Genomic DNA, 18,048 nt, shown 5'->3' on the forward strand with positions numbered 1-18,048 from the left:
AGTACATATTCCCCTTTTACACGCTGGGAAACAGGCAGGCACGATCTCTGACTTAGCTCCACTGTCCCAAGTGTTGGGCTGGCAGGGAGCGGGAGGTAAAATGTCAGAGCCCCAGAAGGAGCAGACTGCCTGAGTGTTGGTGTAGAGTCCCCATCCCTCCTGGGTAAACCACACCCCAACCTCTGGGAATAATCAAGGGCTCAAGGTAGGCCCCTGTGTGTGGGAGAGCTGCCCTCAGACCCAGTGCCCAGCTTGCTAGGTAAGTAGAAGTGTTATTGAGTCCAAATTCATTCTCCTCAGTGCAGGACAGGCCAGTAAGTTGGGAGACCAAGTGTTGGGGCATGGAATAGCAAGTTTCTGTAGACCTAGATGGCAAACTAATGTCCTAGAAAACCATCTCCCCAAGTCAGAATTCAGGCTGCTTTCCTATGTGCTTGGTTTTTGCAAACTTCTTGGTGTAGGAATTCCTTCTTGTTAGAATCCTTTGTTCTTGCAGCTATCTCCCTGGGTCAGATCCCTGTAAACCTCCAACAAAACAAATGTTATTTTCTATTCTGCAACTAGTTATCTTTATATGATTGGAAAAGTGTTAAATACCCTTAAAGGTCAGAGCCTTCAGAATAGGCTCTCCTGTATATTTTAGGCTCTAGGCAACATTGTTTTACAAGCAAGATGAAGCCTAGGAGACAGAGCACAGGGTTAAAGTCAAAGGAACATTTCTAATATGGAGTCAGATTTCTTCTTTTCTATTACTGTGGCAGAAGCCACTTGAGGATTTAAGTCCCTTTAAGTTAAAAATAAGTAAAACTTTAAAGGAATTTACATACATTGGTGGGAATGTGCATAGCATATCTGGAAAAGCACACAAAGGATTGTAAACATTGACATCTCCAGGGATGCGTGTAAGAACAGAGGATGAGGGAAAACTTCTTTCACTTGAGTATTTTTTGCTCTGTTTGAATTTTTTTAACCATATGCATATATTTCTTTTTCAGTTAAAAGAAATGTGTAATGGAGCAAAGGAGTAACTAGTTCAGCAAATACAGCAGCCATAGACTCACTGAGTCATCATTTTCGATTTAAGCCAGGAAGCATTGACTGTCTCTCTCCTATGTGCCCAGTGCTGTTTTAAAACTTTTTTATATATTTTTTTTATAAAATAATAACATGCTATCCCTCACCCCTGCTCAGGGCTGGTGGGAAACCAACTGAGTTTTTATTGAGTTGTTTTCCAAGGAGTAGAGATGAGTTATAAACAGAACACAACTTCAGGGCAAAACAGGCCGACTAGTTTTCCAGCAGGCCAGATAGTGATGACGGGTTTTCAATAGAGGCGCACAGAGGCTGAGAGAGAAAGCCTTCAGGACCCTACAGAAAGCTGCCCACAGTGCCTTCCCCATGGCACTACTGAAATAGGAAAGAACAAATCTGACTCCATATTAGATCTGTTCCTTTGACTTTAAACCTGTGCCCTGTTTCCTAGGCTTAGTCTTGTTGTTTCTGCACCTTTTGTGAAACAATGTTGCCTAGATCCTGAAATATACAGGAGACCCTACTCTCAAGGCTCTGACTTTGAAGGATATTAACACTTTTCCATTCGTATAAAGATAACAAGATACAGAATAGAAAATAACATTTGCTTGTTGGAGGTTTACACGGATCTGACCCAGGTGAAGAGCTGCAAGAACAAAGGATTCTAACAACAAAGAATTCATACACCAAGTTTGCAACAACCAAGCATTCCCGCTTCCCCTTTTTAATATAAGAAGAGCCTGAATTCTGACTTGGGATGATGGTTCTCCAGGACATTGGTCTACCATCTTCTCTGCTGGCTTTACAAATTAAAGCCGCTATTTCTTGCCCCAAATCCTTGTCTCCTGATGTGTTGGCCTATAATGCACGAGTAGAACAAGCGTGGACTCGGAAACACAAACATACATTGAAAGTACGCATTTGGTATATTAAATGACCTGCTTCCACTCGTATTCCTGAGGTTTTCTTCCCTTGACCACTCCTACTATATTTATGAAAAACCTGTCATGTGGACACATTTCCTTCTCTAGCCACTACCCTTCCATGTAAAAACTGGTGCCAAGAAGGCAATGGAAGTTGCTAGAAGGTATTACCTGGCCAAAAAAGAGCAGAAGTGGGTTCTGGCTGATGTTCAGGAGCAGGCCGGGGCACCTGACAAGATGTCATAAGTACGGATAGACAGCTGGGCACCAAAGGAGAAGCTTCTAAACTTCCATGAGGGACTTGTTGGATAGGAAGGAACAGTCCCAGACTATAGCTCTGATCCCACCACGAGCTTCCTGGGCAAGGCTGGGCAAGTCATTTAAATTCTCTAGACCCGTGCTGTCCAACACGGGAGCCACCAGCCACATGCAGGATTATGATGTTATTCTGTAGCCAGACAGAATTATAAATAAACACTTTATTGCAAAGGGTCAGCAGGTATAATATTTAAAAACATTATTGGTTATCTTGCCCTAACAAGTTATTTTTGTATGTCTAGCTTTCTGTGGGTTGTAATGCCTGCGACTAATGTTTCCCTTACAGTGAGGTATTTTGAAATGATAAGTTACTGGACACAGTACACTCATATCACAGTTGAAAAAAACTGATCTAAATAAGCAAGGTGATCTGACTTAGTAGTTATGAGCAGGGGCTCTGGGGCCAGCCTGCATAAGTATTAATTCTCACTCTCCCTCCAGGGAGTTCTGTGTGAATCTTGGACAAATTATTGTTGTTGTTGTTGTTGTCGTTGTCGTTGTCATTGTTATTATTTGTGCCTCTTTTTCCTTACCTTTTAAATAGCGAGGAAAATGTAGACTCTATCCCCTACAGTGTTGGCAGGATTAAATGAGTAAACGTCTGTGCTGCCCACTTCCCTGGGTTTCAGCATTCTCCAGGCAATCAGTGCAAAATGCAGTGGCATTCTCCACTGTCTTCGTCAGTCTGGGATTCTGTAACAAATTACCGTGTGTCGGGTGGCTTAAACAACCAGCATATTCCTTACGGCTTGGAGGCTGAGGCTTTCAAGGTCAATGTATCTGGGAGAGGATTGCCAGCTCGAAGATGGCTGTCTTCCCACTATCTTCATGGCCCAGAGAGGAGAGAGAAGCAAGCACTTTGGGGCCCTGTATAAGAACACTAATACCATTCATGAGGGCTCTACTCTCATGACCTCATTTTATCCTACTAATCACCTCCCAAAGGCCCCGCGTCCCTATATCATCACCCTGGGAGATGAGGTTTCGACATATGGATTTTGAGGGGATGCATTCAGTCCACACATCAGCTAACTCTCCCAAACATGCAGTCATCAAACCTGTAGCTAATTTCAAAATAATGTTTATATCTCTCTGCCCATTTCCATTCCTACATCTACTAACACTGAAGCCCTGCTACATTTTATTTCTTATTTTCCTTGTAGAGGTTTAATTGATTCCTCTAACTCCAAGGCTTCGCTCGCTCCAGTCTGCTTGACAGCCCTGCCAGGTAGGTCTTCCTTAAAACACCTTCCCACTTCACCTGGTTGTTTTTTAGGTGTAAATGTCAGAATTCTCTCCACACCCCATCCTAGACCTTTAATCCCTTACACTACCGCTCACTATGTTATTTTCCTATTACCACTGTAACAAATTCCCATAAGCTTAATAGCTTAAACCAGCACAGACTTATCAGCTTATGGCTGTGGATGTCAGAGATCCAACACAGTTCTCATTGGGATAAATTCAAGGTACCAGCAGGGTTCCTTCCTTCTAGAGGGTCTAGAAGAGAATGTTTCCTTTTTTTTTTCCAGTTTACAGAGGTCACCCACCTTCCTTAGCTTGTGCCCCTCAACTTCCTCCATTTTCATGGTCAGCAGCCTTTCTGAACATTGCTCCATCGCTACACCTCCCTCTGATTTTAAACTCAGCTGGGAAATATCCTCCATTTTAAGGACCCCTGTGATTACATTCAGCCCACCTGGACAATCCAGACTACTCACCCTATTGTCTCATCTCAGGATCCCCTTGTCCCATCCCACTCAGGCAGTATGTATGTGGCTGTGACATTCACCTTGTGTAACATTTCCTCATGAGCAATTTATGGTTCAAGGCACTTATAAGTGACTTTTTGTTTTTCTTCCTTATCCTTTCTACATTCAGTTTGTCTGGTGAGATTATATGAATCCTTTTTATTTGTGCCCCTGCACTAATCTATAATAATGTATCATGGGTTTAAAAGGCTAACTAATAGACAATTTAGGAGACAGAAATCCTCTAAGATTTTTAATCCTAAAATATCTGTCATCCCTTTTGCCATGTACAGTAACATGTCACAGGTGGCTACCCTGTGGCCGGGGAGGGACATGATTCTGCCATCACACTCCCCTCATTCTCACCAATGTGCTGATCAACTAACCAAGGATCTATGCTCTCCAATTCACTCACTTCCTCCTCCTTTCCATTGACTATCCTGTTCCCACCGCTTCCTTCATTCACCACATCAGGATTTCATGACCACATTCTCCCCTAAATGAAATGGGTATCTTGCATCTAATGTCTGACAGCTGTTCTTATTGTATATGCACACACTGACCTACACATAATCCCGTCCATCTCTTTATTTTCCTAGAATCTTCCAGAAGAATCAGTTCCATCATGATGATGATGATACTGACAATGATGACAGGGGCCTCTCAAGGATTCTGATAAAGAGGGAATCGATAAAGGGAGGGAATCATTGCAAAATTGCCCCAGAAACAGGCTTAAAGGTAAATAACTCTTATAGTGTTTAATGAAATTGACTAATATTTAACCATTATTAAGACTTTATATCACTGAATTTAAAATTTTAACGGGAATTTTCATTCACCACTAACCAAGATTCAACTCTGGGACCAAAATCTAAGGATTTCCGTCTTCTAAAAAATTGTCCACTAGCCTTTTAAACACGTGATCCTTTTAAAAAGTTTAGTGCTGGGCTGAAAATAAGCAGGATCCATATAATCTCACGAGACACAGTGAATGTGGAAAGACTAAGAAATAAAAACAAAAAGCCATTCATAACTTCTTGAACTTTACGTTGCTCACAGGAGAAAATGTTTGCCAATGTGTGTGTCACATCAACATGACGACTGAGTGGGATGGGGAAGCTGATCTTCCTCATCAGTCATTTATGCTGATTTGTTAGATGCCAAAACAGTTTCCTCATTGAAATTGCTTCTAACAAGTATGGAAGAATTTAGGTTCTACCAAAAGCAGGCTAAACATTTTCCCCTGCTTTCAGGTCTCTGGACTGAATGTCCCCACAAGAAGGACATGATTATGTTTCATAGGGAAGTCTTCCTGAGAAGCAACAGGCTTTTCTAGGGCAGAACTGCAGGGCCCCCCATGGAGGGCTGGAGGAGGTCTAGAGGGGACACTGGAAAAATAGCAGGAGTGAATTCAGATACTGCTGCTCAGGTCGCCAAAGACAGCATTGCTATCTCTAAGGATACGACATTCTCCCAAATTTTCCATGAGTGAAGGAGCCTGTGAACACTAAGCAGGTTGTTAAGACACAGCAGCACATAATTTGCGTGACAACAAAATTAGAGTATGATTTGATATTTGGAAAATAACTAGCCCATTGTTCTTTGAAACTGCAGCAGTAGCAATAGAAATAAAAAAGACTGAGCCGTCTTGGAGACAACAATCAATAAACAATTCTAAATCTGCAGAATTCCTTGACAATAGTCAAGCAATGAGCTAGATGTGTGCTGCAGATACCTCTTACTGCAGGGCTCACTCCTGCAAAGCATAGAACTAGTTTCTCAGCACACAGAGGGAACCAAGTCAAGATTCCTAATCTTTTGAGATTTACTAAATGGCCAGATCAGACAAGTACATACAGGCAAATATGATTAAATGTAATCAAATAATATCAAATGTGATTTGAGCACAGACGAAAGAGAAATTCCTTTCACCTGGGATCTAGAGAGAATTCTTCAGAAAATGTGGCTTTGGAGACGGCCAAAGACATGGGTGGAATTTTGGCAGAACAGGATGTAAGGAATTTAAAAACTTATTCTATAATTCATATAAAAATTCAAAGGATCCCAAAAATCCAAAACAACTTTGAACAAGAAAAACAAAGTTGGAAGACTTGCACTATCTGATATTCAAACATTTTTTATAAAGCTACAGTAATCAGAAATTATGGTGTTGGTGTAAAACAGGAAAATAGAATAATGGAACACAATAGAATGTTCAGAACTAAACCAAGACTTATACAGACAATTGATTCTCAAAAAGGATGCTGTGGAGAAAGGATCTTTTCAGCATGTAGTGCTGGAACAATTAGATGGTGATACGCAAAAAAAAAAAAAAAGAACTTTGATCCACACCTCACAAAATATACAAAATTTACCTCAAAATGGATCATAGATCTTAATAGGAAACCTAAAACTATAAAACAGCTAGGAGAACAAGCATAGGCTTAAGCTTTATGGCCTTGGGTTTGGCAAATTTTTCTTTGCTATGACACCAAAAGTATCATCTATTTTAAAAAGAAACTGATAGAGTGAACTTTATGAACATGAAGACTCTTCAATGCTCTTCTAAACACTGCTAAGCAAATGAAAAGACAAGCCATAGACAGAAGCTATTTGCAGATCATATATCTGATAATGGTCTCTCTTTGTATCTGATCCAGAATAAAGAGGTCTCAAAATTCAATAATAATTCAAACACCTGAATGAATGAGGCCAGAAAACACACTTCAGTAAAGATATCCAGATGGATAATAAGCATATGAAAAGATGCTGATTAAAGGTGTCATTAGTCATTAGAGAAATACTTTTAAAAACCACAGTGAGATACTAGTTCACATACATACTAGAATGAATACGGTTAGAAAGACTGACCTTACAAGGTGCTGGCAAAGAAGTAGAGCAACCAGAACTGATACACACCACTAGGAATTTACAATAGTACAACCATTTTGGAAAAGTCTTTAACAGATTCTTTTAAAAAGGTAAACACCTATGTACCATATAATCCAGACGTTCCTCATCTGGTGCTTTAGAAAGGAAAAGCATATGTCCATACAAAGACTTGTAACCAAATATTCACTGCTATTTTATTTATAATAGCACAAGTTGTAAATAACCCATGCATCCATCAAGAAGTAAATGCAGAAAGAAATGATGGTCTCTACAAACACTGCTCACAATAAACTCTTCAGTAAAAACTCAGCACTAAACAATACTCTACTATAAGACAAATAAGCTATTAATACAGCAACACAGATGATTCTCAAAATAATTACACTGAATGAAAGAAGTCAGACAACATAGAGTAGATACTGCATGAATCCTTTCATATAAGGATCTTGAAAATGCAAACCAATATGTTGTGATAGAAAGCAGATCAATGGTTCCCAGGGGAAGAGACGGGGAGGGAGGGAGGGACAACAAAAGTCAGGAGAGAAGCTTTGTGGGTGATGGGTATGTTCACTGTCTTGAGTGTGGTCATGGTTCCTTGGGGATATACTTACGTCAAAACGTATTAAGCTGTACACTTTAAACGTGTGAAAATTATTTTGCCAAGTATACCTCAAAGCTGTTTTAAGAAAAAAGGCACTTTAGTCCTGATCCACCTCAGCGCCTGATTGGAGTGACATGATCAGTCCCTCACACTGTCTGCCTAACGGGAAGTTAGAAAAGCTCTCAGGGAAGATAACATGGATTTTTCATTTGCAATGTCTGCCATGTAATAAAGAATTTCTAGACATGCAACATGTCCAGACTATATGACAGATAACATGAGAATAAGGAGCATTAGACAAAGGATGCAAACCCCAGGTGATGTAGGCATCAGAGTTACCAATAAAGACTATAAAATACTTTTAATATATTCAAGAAAATAAGGAAATAAAAAAAATAAGGGAGAATAGATAACAGGGTAGAGACTTTCACCAGAGAAATATACTGGAATGTATTTTTAAGAAAAATCAAACTGATACTCTAGAACTGAAGCTTTCAGCTCTGGAAACAGGTAAACAGAGCTAATTAGGATCCCTTTTAAGTAAAACTTTCAGTAATTCTGGGTAAAATATAACAACAAAGTAACACAGAGCTAACTATGGAGAGAGAAGTTCCCTGATGACAATACAAAGAGGACACTTAAAGCCCAGAGTGGTCATCTTGTGAGCTGATGCCACCGCACCCTGGAGGGAAGGGGTTTTCATCTGCACATAAATAAGGATACAATGTCCATGTAGGAAAAAGGGTCCATACCAGATGTAGAAGACTCTTCCTCTATATCTATATAGTCAGAGACAGAGATGTAAAGTGGCAGCAGAGGTCACAGTGACACAGGGCCCTGGGCCAAGGAGTGTGAGCACCTCTGCAAGCTGGGAAAGGTAGGATGACGAATCCCTCCCAAGAGCCTCGGTGTGGAACTTAGCCTTGGCCACTCGTTGGTTTTAGCCCACTGACATTGACTTTGCACTACTGCACCCTAGAACAGTGAGAAGATGAATGTGTATTGCTTTAAGCCACTGAGTCTGTGGTCCTTTGTTACAACAGCAATAGGAAAGGAACTCAGGAACCAATATGAACTTGAACCACAGGCTGCCTGCTGTGCTGGCAGGAAGTCCTTTGTCTCTGATCCTGGGGGAGTGTCCTGTCCTCTGGCAGCATCCACAAACTACCTCATGCTAACTTGGCAGTTTGCAGAGGGTTAAATCTTATCCCTGCACAGTTCTTGATATTTAGTTAATAAAAATGATGGTGTCATCATGGGTATTTTTCCATCTTTTAAATACCCTTCAGTCTTCTAATAAAGCTACTTCTAATTAAGAGACCGTGTAAATAGTTTTCAATCTTCATAATAAATAACTGTGGTTTTATCTGGTTACTTAAATTATGAATAATAATGTTCACATTTGTAAAAGTTATTAAAATCAACATTGTTTAATGAAAATATCATTTCTTTTCGCATGAACATGTATTAATTACAAGAAATGTTCCATGCTTTCTTCTACAATTTACTGTTAGAGCCTTAAAGAATAATATTTTCCTCAAAAGATATTACGGCAAAGGGATTTCTTTTGGTGGAACTGTTCCGGCATCAAATCTGGTGCATGTCTCAGGCCACTGGCAACATAGAGATGATAGAAATTAGGAGGCATTATAAACACAGAATCATTTTTAAAGGAATTAAAAAAACTGGATGTGTGTAAACAAAGAATCAGAGAATATTCTGGTGAAATAAATGTATTTTTCAGCTTAAGCAAGACATGGGGTGAATAAATCTGAAATGAAAAAACCACCCAGAGATTAGCAGCGAGTCATGCATGCAGTGTGAATGATCAAAACCAAGTTGTTTCCAAACCAGTGTGCAGGCTTGATGCCTTCATGAATCAAATCTGTGTGGCACCAGGCCACCTCGAATACATGTTGATGAGGTATTTATAAGCCCTTCACCATCCCAAATCAAAGCCCACGCACGAGCCACAAGACCATCACCTACACATTTGGAAAACACACAACATGGCGAATAGCACTTTTCTTGTTCAGTAGCCGGTGGCAGCGAACTGTGAGCAGACAGAGATACAGGGACACAGAGGCACCTCCCCTCACTCAGCTGATAAACTTCCGTGCATCCCTGGGGACAGGATTGTCATAAAATGCACCATGGATTGATCCTCCTCCTAGGAAAGGAACCGTAGTGCTGTCATTAGGTTTGAGCAGGGGTGGGTGGAGGATCTCAGAAGAGTTGTTTCAGCACACCAATAGAATTCTTGGCCACCGTGACCACGAAAGACAAGTCCCCTGCCATCCCGGTAGGCACTTGGGCCCCTGACAAAAGCTGGGCTCAGTAAAGGGTTGAGTAGAAGGCACAGACCTGAGGGATGCCCCAGCAATAGGCAGGAGGTAGGGCCTGGTTTATACTGCTCTGGGTGTATCCCAGACTCATCCGAATACGAAATCAGAAATTTGCAAAACAGCAGAGCTGGGGTGGATCATCTACTCCAGACTCCTCACCTTACAGTTAAAAGGGTGGCAACCCTGACAGGCAAAGCAACGTGCTAAAGGCAGAGCGTGGAAGTGGCAGTGCCAGATGAAACGCAGCGTGCAACCCCCGTTCAAGGCCGCTGACTCTGATGACGGGGCCAAGGTTTCCAATGAGGAGAATAAGACAGTGTAAATACTTTGTTCCCCCTAAAACCCCAAATGTTTTTTAAAGGCACAAAAACTCACCTTAACTAGATCTCTTCTGAGGGGGCTCTCTTCTGCTTCTTCATCTTTCTGTCTCCATTTCCCTCTCTCAGACACAAACACATTCAGTTTTGTGAAAGGGGACTTCCTGCCATACAAAGACAGACTTCACATATTCAGAAAGATACCTGAGAAAGCACGTTTCTCAATTCAAGTCTTTGTGTGAGTTCTGGGCAACTGGCTTATTTTCTAGAACAATCGGTAGTTACAAAATCAGGAAATCATCTTCCACAAAGGCAGAGTTCTGGTCCGTGTTGATAAAGTTGGGGATGTCACATTTCATGAGTCTGTTCGGCTCCTCCTCTGGCCACCTGCTGCATCTGATGGCTTCCTGGAGCCGAATAACACTGTAAAGGGCTATGGTAGGGATACCAGCTTTGGCCTTGTCCAAGTGGCCCACTTCATTGATGTAGCAGTGAAAGAGGGACCTAGATTCGTCATTGCACTGCCAGAGAACACCTTGGGCAGCAGCGGTCTTCCAAAGTCTGACACAAAGCTGTTGAGTCTAAATCTCTTCTCGGGAGACTCTGCATTGCTACAAAGAAAACCAAAATAAAATATCGTTCGCACTGTAGCTCGGTGACCTGAAGAATCATAGTTTTTGCCATCTACTGAGAGCAAATCCCTGCACAGAGCATGTTGACATGCACTGGAATTGAAAGACATCACTTCTGAACACATACAATTAAACCCAAGGCAAAAGTCTAAAGTGAGGGCCCATGGACCATCCTAAAAAGACATCATTCCCTGAGAATCCTCAATATTGGTGCCTCGCACACCAGTGTTTCTCCGTGGGACACTCAGATCTCTTCATCAGGATTCGTTAAAGTGCTTCTTAAAATGCAGAATTCTGGGGTGCACACCCTCAGAGTCTCCAGAGGTAGCGACTGGTAGTCTGTATTTTCATAGCCACCAGGATCACTAAACATGCTCAGGTTTAGCACCGCAGTCTACATCGGGTCACCTGAGCATCGACAATTCTGTCTCACGGGATGGGGGGTGCCATGTGTGTCAGGGTACTGTCCTACCCATGTGTCTCCCCTGATTCTCAGAACTGACAGTGCTGCCCCAATGGGCACGAAATACCACCGTTTCACAATGCATACGCAGGGCACCCGACTGACAGAAACAATCAGTGATAGGAGAGGGGACAAAACTCAGCTTCCTGTTACCTTGTTTCACTTACTGTGGGACGAGTGATCAATTCAAGGGTAATAAATCAGTGAATGAGTGAATAACATGACTCGCGTGAGTCCCACGAGTGCCTGGAAGAGCAAGCCTGGGCACATTGAGAACCATAACAGCCCATCTACTTAAATGTCATCCTCCACAGATCTATGTAAAGGTTACTTCCACCCAGGCAGTGACTCCAGAAGGGCAAGAATCATGTATGAACACACTCTCAAATCCAGAACAGAACCTGACAAAAATTAGGCTCTGGAGTCTGTGTTTAGCGAGTGTGGAATCTCAGTGATTCCAGCTCTTACACCTTGCCTTCCCATCCCACCACACACGATATGGCCCTTATGTCCAGTTCTCCCGGGGCTGGGGCCACGGAACCCATTTATAGGACTGGAAGAATCTGATCATTTAAACCATCCCCCAGATTATCATCAAGAGTCACCTGCATTTCAGGGATCAGTAATCCCAGAAGCTTTGCAGTTCAGGCAGCTGAGGGATTTTTATATCAGCTCTGTCTTCTACTGTGACTGCCTGGGTGACATCAGACAAGGAATTCTGAAAAGCCTGAACTTTTCCTTTCAGGAATAATCTAATTAACAAATCTCGTTGACCACTCAACAAATGTGATGTGAAGATCAATGATTTACACAGGAGTACAACATTCACTAGGTCGTGGATTTAGAATCAGAGGAAAATCATTTTAGAAAGATTGACAGAATGTAGCTTTAATGCGAATTTAAGTATTCTTACCTTTCAGTAAATCATCTTCCCCTACTTATCACTTCACCCAAGTTTAAAAGATGTCTGAGAACAGGGATGAGTGTGCCAGCAATCTGAGACCCAATAACCTAAAATGTCACCTAGGAAAAAGAGGGGAGTAACACATTTTTAAAAAGCATGGTGAGGATGGCAGGGCCATCCCCAACCCCAGACTAACAAGCTCTGAGTAATAGCTTTCCTGCCTGCCTGGGGCATCAGCTGATGTGAAAATCCACCCAGAAACCTCACTGTCCAGCAGCTCTTCCGTAACACAGGCTACACTTTCTCAGAATTAAGAATTGCGTCCAGTAACCACTTGGCTGAAGAATAAAGACAAAGGAGAACAAGAGAGTTCTGCCCCTCCCAAGGGAGAGCCCAGACCTCGGGCTGCATGCACTGCGCCCACCTCCCTGGAGAAGAATAAACTGGAGAAGGGCGTTCTGCGAAACTGGGGCAGCAAAGGTTGAGGTGGGAACAAATTGACCAGCTGGCCAGGGACAGCCCCCTCCGTCGCTGCCTTGGCGGCTGCCTCAGCCCTCTCAGCCCATCCTGCCCACCTCCGGTGGCTAAGCTGTCAGGGAAATTGCTTTGCGACCTGGAGCAACAGAGGCTGCCCTCAGGCCAAGCTGCGGAAAAGATGGGAGCTAAACCCCCATCTCCCCAGCGGCAGGCTCCATACCCCCGCCAACACCCCGACGCCCCCGCACCCTACCGCAACCCCGGGGAAATATGACCCGAAGAAGTGTGACCTGGGAACGAGGGGCAGCAGAGGCCGCCCCCACGTCAGGCCTGCAGAGAGATTGGAGCTTATCCTCCAGCTCTCCAGGGGCAGCCCCTGTCCTCTCCACCTCCTGATCTCACCGCGCCCACCTCCCAGGAGCAATCAGAGCAGGTGTGGGGTGTCAGGTGAATCTTGTGCCAGAGAGGACGTCCCCAGGCCAGGTCAGGGGAGAGGAGAAGAATTGGCCCCATTAGGCGGGGCAGCCGGCCGTCGCAACTGCCTCTGCCCCTCGACCGCATTGGGCCCGTCTCCCAGGAGCAAGCTGACCTGGAGACGGGCATCCGGCTTCTTGGGCAGCAGAGGATGCCCCCAGGATTGGTCGCGGGGAAGAGGAGAGCAAATTGACAGGCTCCGCGCTGCAGGTCTTCTACCCCCGCCATCGCCACCCCCGCACCTTAAAGGCACCGCCCAGGGCGCTCCTCCCCCAGCAGGCTGAGTAGGACAGGTGCGTCTGGTGACCTGGGGCAGGAGAGGCCACTCCCACACCAGGCCATCGGGGAGACGGGAGCCAATCCACCAGCTCCCCAAGGCAGCCCCTACCCCCGCAGCAGCCACCACTCTTGCCCATGACCTCACAGTGGCCTTCTCTAGGGAGCAGGCTGACCTGGAGATGGACGTCCGACGAACTTGGGACAACAGGGACCGCCCCCAGGGCAAACCATGGGGGGAAGTGGGAGCAAATGGACAAGTTCCATGGGAAAACCTGCCGCTGCTGCCACCACCCCCAAAGTACCAAGTCCAACTCCCGGTGTCAGGCCGACTAGGATACACGCGTCTCATAACACAGGGCAACAGCGACCGCCCCCAGGACAAGACGCAGGGAAGATGGGAGCAAATGGGCCGCTCCCCCGCTGCAGGACCCCGACCACCGCCACCCCTACACCCTGACTACCCTGCCTCCCGCCTCCAGCAGGCAAAGTGGGACAGGGGTGTCCTGGGACCTGGAGCAGCAGAGGCCGCCTTCAGGCCACGCGGTGCAGACATGGAGCTAATCCACAAACTCCTACGGGGCAGCCTCCCTATGCCCGCAGCCACCACCTTACCAGCCCCCTGACCGCACCGCACCCATCTCCCAGGAGCAAGCTCACCTGGAGTCGGACCTCAGGCAAATCTCCGGCGGCAGAGGTCGCCCCCAATGCAGGCCGCGGGGGAGAGAAGAAATGGAGCAGCTCCCTGGAACACATCCCCTGTCCCTGCCGCCTCCGCCGCCGCCTCCCAGGAGCAAGCTCATCTGGAGACCCGCGTCCCGCCTCTAGGGCAGTAGAAGCCGCCCCTGGCTCCGCCTCCAGGGAGAGCGGAGCGAATTGATCGGCTCCCCCGCGGCAGCCCCCCTCCCCCCGTGGGACCCGCACCTTAACGGCCCCGCCCCCACTCCGCACTCAGCAAGCTGAGTGGGACAGGAGTGTCCGGCGACCTGGGGAAGCAGAGGCCGCTCTCAGGCCCAGCAGCTGGGACAAGGCAGCTATTCCACCCGTTCGCCAGGGGTAGACCCGCTCCGCCCCTCTGCCGCTGCCACCGCCCTCTGACCTAACCGCCCCACCTACCAGGAGCAAGCTTACCTGGAGTGCAACATCTGGCGAATCTCTGGAGGCCAAGCCCCACCCCAGGCCAGGCTGCAGGGAAGAGAAGAAATCGATCGGCTTGCCCGGGCAGCCTCCCAACCGCCACCGCCGCCGCCGCCGCCCAAAAGCATTGCAATAGCCTACCGGGGTCAGGCTGACTGCAAGGATGTGCACTTGCCTTCTTATCCTGGCCAGGTCCCTGAGCACCTCCCTGCATCCCTACACTCCCTGCACCTCTGCACCCCTGCTACTCTCTGCAATTCTGCATCCCTCCACCCCCACATCCCCTGAAATGCCTGCGCCCTCCACAGCCCCTGCACCCCTGTCACCAGTTACACTTTTGCACTGCTTACACTCCTGCACCCCTGCATGTCCCACACACCACCTCTTGGGCCTTTGGCAGAGTCTCTGCTGTTAGACCAATGCACAGGGACTCACTCTTTGCCAGTATATGATGCATCAGTGGACGTCAGGGGTTGCCTGCAGGAAGGTACATGTTCCCGGTCACTAGCCTGGGCCACTAGGGTGATCTCTGTGAGGTCACCCAGGACGGGTTCAGAGATGCTGTTCTCTGGGAAGAGAGGAGTTGAAACCGGTCTTGAGGGCAGAGCTGTGCTCACCAGGCCGTCCACGCTTCATGTTTTACACAGGGCTTCGGAGAAGTGAAATGGATCCGGCCAAATAATACCGGCCTGCTGTGAGCCCACCTCAGTCCTGGGCTCTGAGTCAGACCGACTGGCTCCCTCAATCAGGGCCCAGTTTGGGCACCTGAATGGTCCCTTTGAGGCATCCCATCAGTTCTCAGGATGAAGTCTGGCTGCTTCCACCCCATGGCCCTCCCTCCTACTGTGCTGGCCTCAGGAAGGTTCCTTATATGGGGAAGAAGGCAGCCCACACCCTACCCCACCCCTCACCTTTCTCTAACCCAGGCTGGTGCTCTCTCTGCCCCTCAGAGTCTGGGAAGCCATCCCTCTTCAGTTATGTCCCTTCTGAGATGGACTTGCTTCCACTCAATTCTAGGTGAGGATGCACCATGGAATGCACTGGGTAAGAGAACCAAAATAAATAATTTCTTCTGTGAGGTTGTCTGTTTATATACTGGGGCTGGGCTGTGTGTAGTTTGTTACAGCTATTGGTGTGAGAGGCTAAAACAGCCTGTGTGTCCTTGTTTTCATCTCCCTGCTGTCTTTGGGTTTTCCCTAGACACTCCTGAGACATTTACTTCTGTTAGTATTATTCCTGTTATTACACACGGGCCCTACTGACATGGAGGTAAGGTGTTGGGGGAGCGGGACAGAGCAGGGCATCTGCAGTCCTGTGATTAGTTCTCATTGAGCCTGTGCCCTGAGCTGTGACCTCCACAAGTGTGTCTCTTTCCCCCCACCCCAATTTGGGTGACACAGAAGGGATTTCCCTACTCCCAGGTTGGTTAGGCTCTGGTAAAATAATTTCTCATTAAAAAAACAAACAAAAAACAACTTCCCCCAATGAAACAGAATGTTCTGGGTGTATTTCAATACAGTTATTTTCTCCTCTCCAGGCAGGAAGCATGAGGAGTTATCCTCTGACCTTCATTCTGAGAACAGGACACGGTCCTGGATGTAAAATACATGAAAAAGAGCATGGGGCCCCTCTGACCGGCCCCCTGGACTTGTCACACTCTGATTTCCCCACACTGAGCCTCCTGCTGGCCTCAGGGACCTGTTAAATCTGCCTGCCTCCAGGGTTCTTACAAAAGCTGGTTCTGCCTTGGGAGCTGTGACTCTCCAAGCCTGCCCGCTGTTCCCTTTGCAACCTCTCTGAGTTGGGAGCAGCTTTCCCCCTCAGTCTTCTGGGATCTAAGAAGAGCAGTGGGTTTTCAGCTCCCTCAGATCTGGTGTTATTTTCAGGACAGGAGGAAGAACTTCTGAGCTCCACACGAGCTGGACCAGAGGCTGGAATTCTCCCTTCCTCTGCCACCGTGCAATCAGTGGCTGTGGTTCTAGCCGAGTTTCTGAAGATGTGGACTTAAACACACATATCCCAGCCCCCACAGGAGCACACAGTCCCATAAATCCCCCCAGTTTCCACTGGTAAGTATGGAGCCGATGGGGACATGGGTTTTGGGACCACAGAGGCCTGACTGCACGACTTGCTCCGTGGCCTATTTAGGTGGTTGCTCTGGGCCTTGTCTGAAGTGGCTTGCTTACCACACCTGGTACGTGGGAAACACAAAATAAGTACTAGAACCTTCACTTTTTCTCCCTCCAGGGCCTTCAAACATAGAAAGTAATAAGTGAACTCAGACAGCCTAGTCACCACAATGAGGTCCGTCCAACCTGGCTCTCCTGAGTGATGGGCACTGACTTGCACCTTAACTCGGAACAGTAGGGGAACCGCCTTCCTCTAACTGGGCCTCTCCCCACACCAGGCACGCCCTCAGCTCAGACGGGGCCAGCTCCCCCATTGAGGTGTGTGCTGGTGGCTTCAGTGTGACCTGGCCCTGCCGGGACATGAACCTGCACTGAGTGAGGTGGAGGGTCGGGTGGAGGGGGGTCCCTTCTAGGGTGGCAGGGGGGCCGGTAGCACCCCTCCCAGCCTGGTGCCTCGGGCTCCCTAACACCTCCTACAGCTCCTGGGTTGGCTCCGGTCCTGGCCACACCACACACCCTCCCAGTATCTTTTCATTATGTCCCTTTTCTGCTTTTATCAGCGAGAAGTGGCTTCTGTTGCTTGTTCAGTGAAACAGTACATCGGGAAACCAGACTACTTCTAACATCAGTAAAATACCAACCTCGGTCAGCTCGCCGGGCAGACCGTGCAGCACAAAGGCCTGAACAGGGCTGTGCGAACGGCTTACGTGAAGGGTCCTCATCATCTGTCTTCAGAGATACAGAAGCTGATGGTTCAGGTAAAACCTCAGGGTGGGATTGAGGAATCCAAAGCTGGTTGGTTTCAAAGGCTAACTGGTCAGACCAGACCCCTGAACTGTGGTCAGAAGCCTGGCTCAACGTCACGCAGACTCAGCGCCCTAAGTGCCGGGTGGGGCCGGTGCTGTTCCCTTTGCAGGCTCTCGTTGGGGATTCACTGTAGCCCCTTAAATACAGCAGAAATTCCAGCCCCATTAGCCCCCACCCTGAGTGTTCCATGACACAAATCCCGGGAGTGTTTAATTTTCATCTTTGTTTAGGAGGATGAAGGTGGTTCAAGAGAAGTCATAAATTCACACTTAGTGACACAAGGTCACAGCCAGTACTTCCTCCACGGAGAGCTATGTGCTCCCACAGTGGTGGCTGGGGGCTGGGCAGAGACCCTCTCCTGGTCCCAGAGGGACTCGCTCCTCTGGCCACAACTCATGGGTTGGACAACAGATCCAGAGGGTGACAGAGCATCTTTCCTGGGAATTTGGAACTGACACATAGAAATCAAGTTCACTCATCTGGGGATTGGTGGAGGGGAGGGGCGGTGGTTGGAAATCAAATGAAACCAGAGCATGAGAGAAAGTTAGAAGTGAAAGAGCGAGAGACAGA

At 46.7% G+C, this 18,048-nt stretch overlaps 3 long non-coding RNA genes across 3 annotated transcripts; all 3 read right to left on the reverse strand.

Moving 5' to 3' along the window:
• Positions 1 to 2,157: 2,157 nt before the first annotated feature.
• On the reverse strand, positions 2,158 to 10,349 carry LOC140687372 (uncharacterized). Its single transcript, XR_012061627.1, has 3 exons — positions 10,238 to 10,349; positions 2,807 to 2,966; positions 2,158 to 2,403 (listed from the first exon to the last, which is right to left on the reverse strand). It is a non-coding gene; the product is annotated as an uncharacterized lncRNA (long non-coding RNA).
• A 172-nt stretch (positions 10,350 to 10,521) lies between these two features.
• Positions 10,522 to 14,092, reverse strand: LOC140687371 (uncharacterized). Its single transcript, XR_012061626.1, has 3 exons — positions 14,066 to 14,092; positions 12,188 to 12,297; positions 10,522 to 10,790 (listed from the first exon to the last, which is right to left on the reverse strand). It is a non-coding gene; the product is annotated as an uncharacterized lncRNA (long non-coding RNA).
• A 444-nt stretch (positions 14,093 to 14,536) lies between these two features.
• On the reverse strand, positions 14,537 to 17,390 carry LOC140687218 (uncharacterized). Its single transcript, XR_012061391.1, has 4 exons — positions 17,313 to 17,390; positions 15,454 to 15,582; positions 14,978 to 15,110; positions 14,537 to 14,590 (listed from the first exon to the last, which is right to left on the reverse strand). It is a non-coding gene; the product is annotated as an uncharacterized lncRNA (long non-coding RNA).
• Positions 17,391 to 18,048: the final 658 nt, after the last annotated feature.

The sequence above is a fragment of the Vicugna pacos genome, chromosome 19 (genome assembly GCF_048564905.1).
Source record: "Vicugna pacos chromosome 19, VicPac4, whole genome shotgun sequence".
NCBI lineage: Eukaryota > Metazoa > Chordata > Mammalia > Artiodactyla > Camelidae > Vicugna > Vicugna pacos.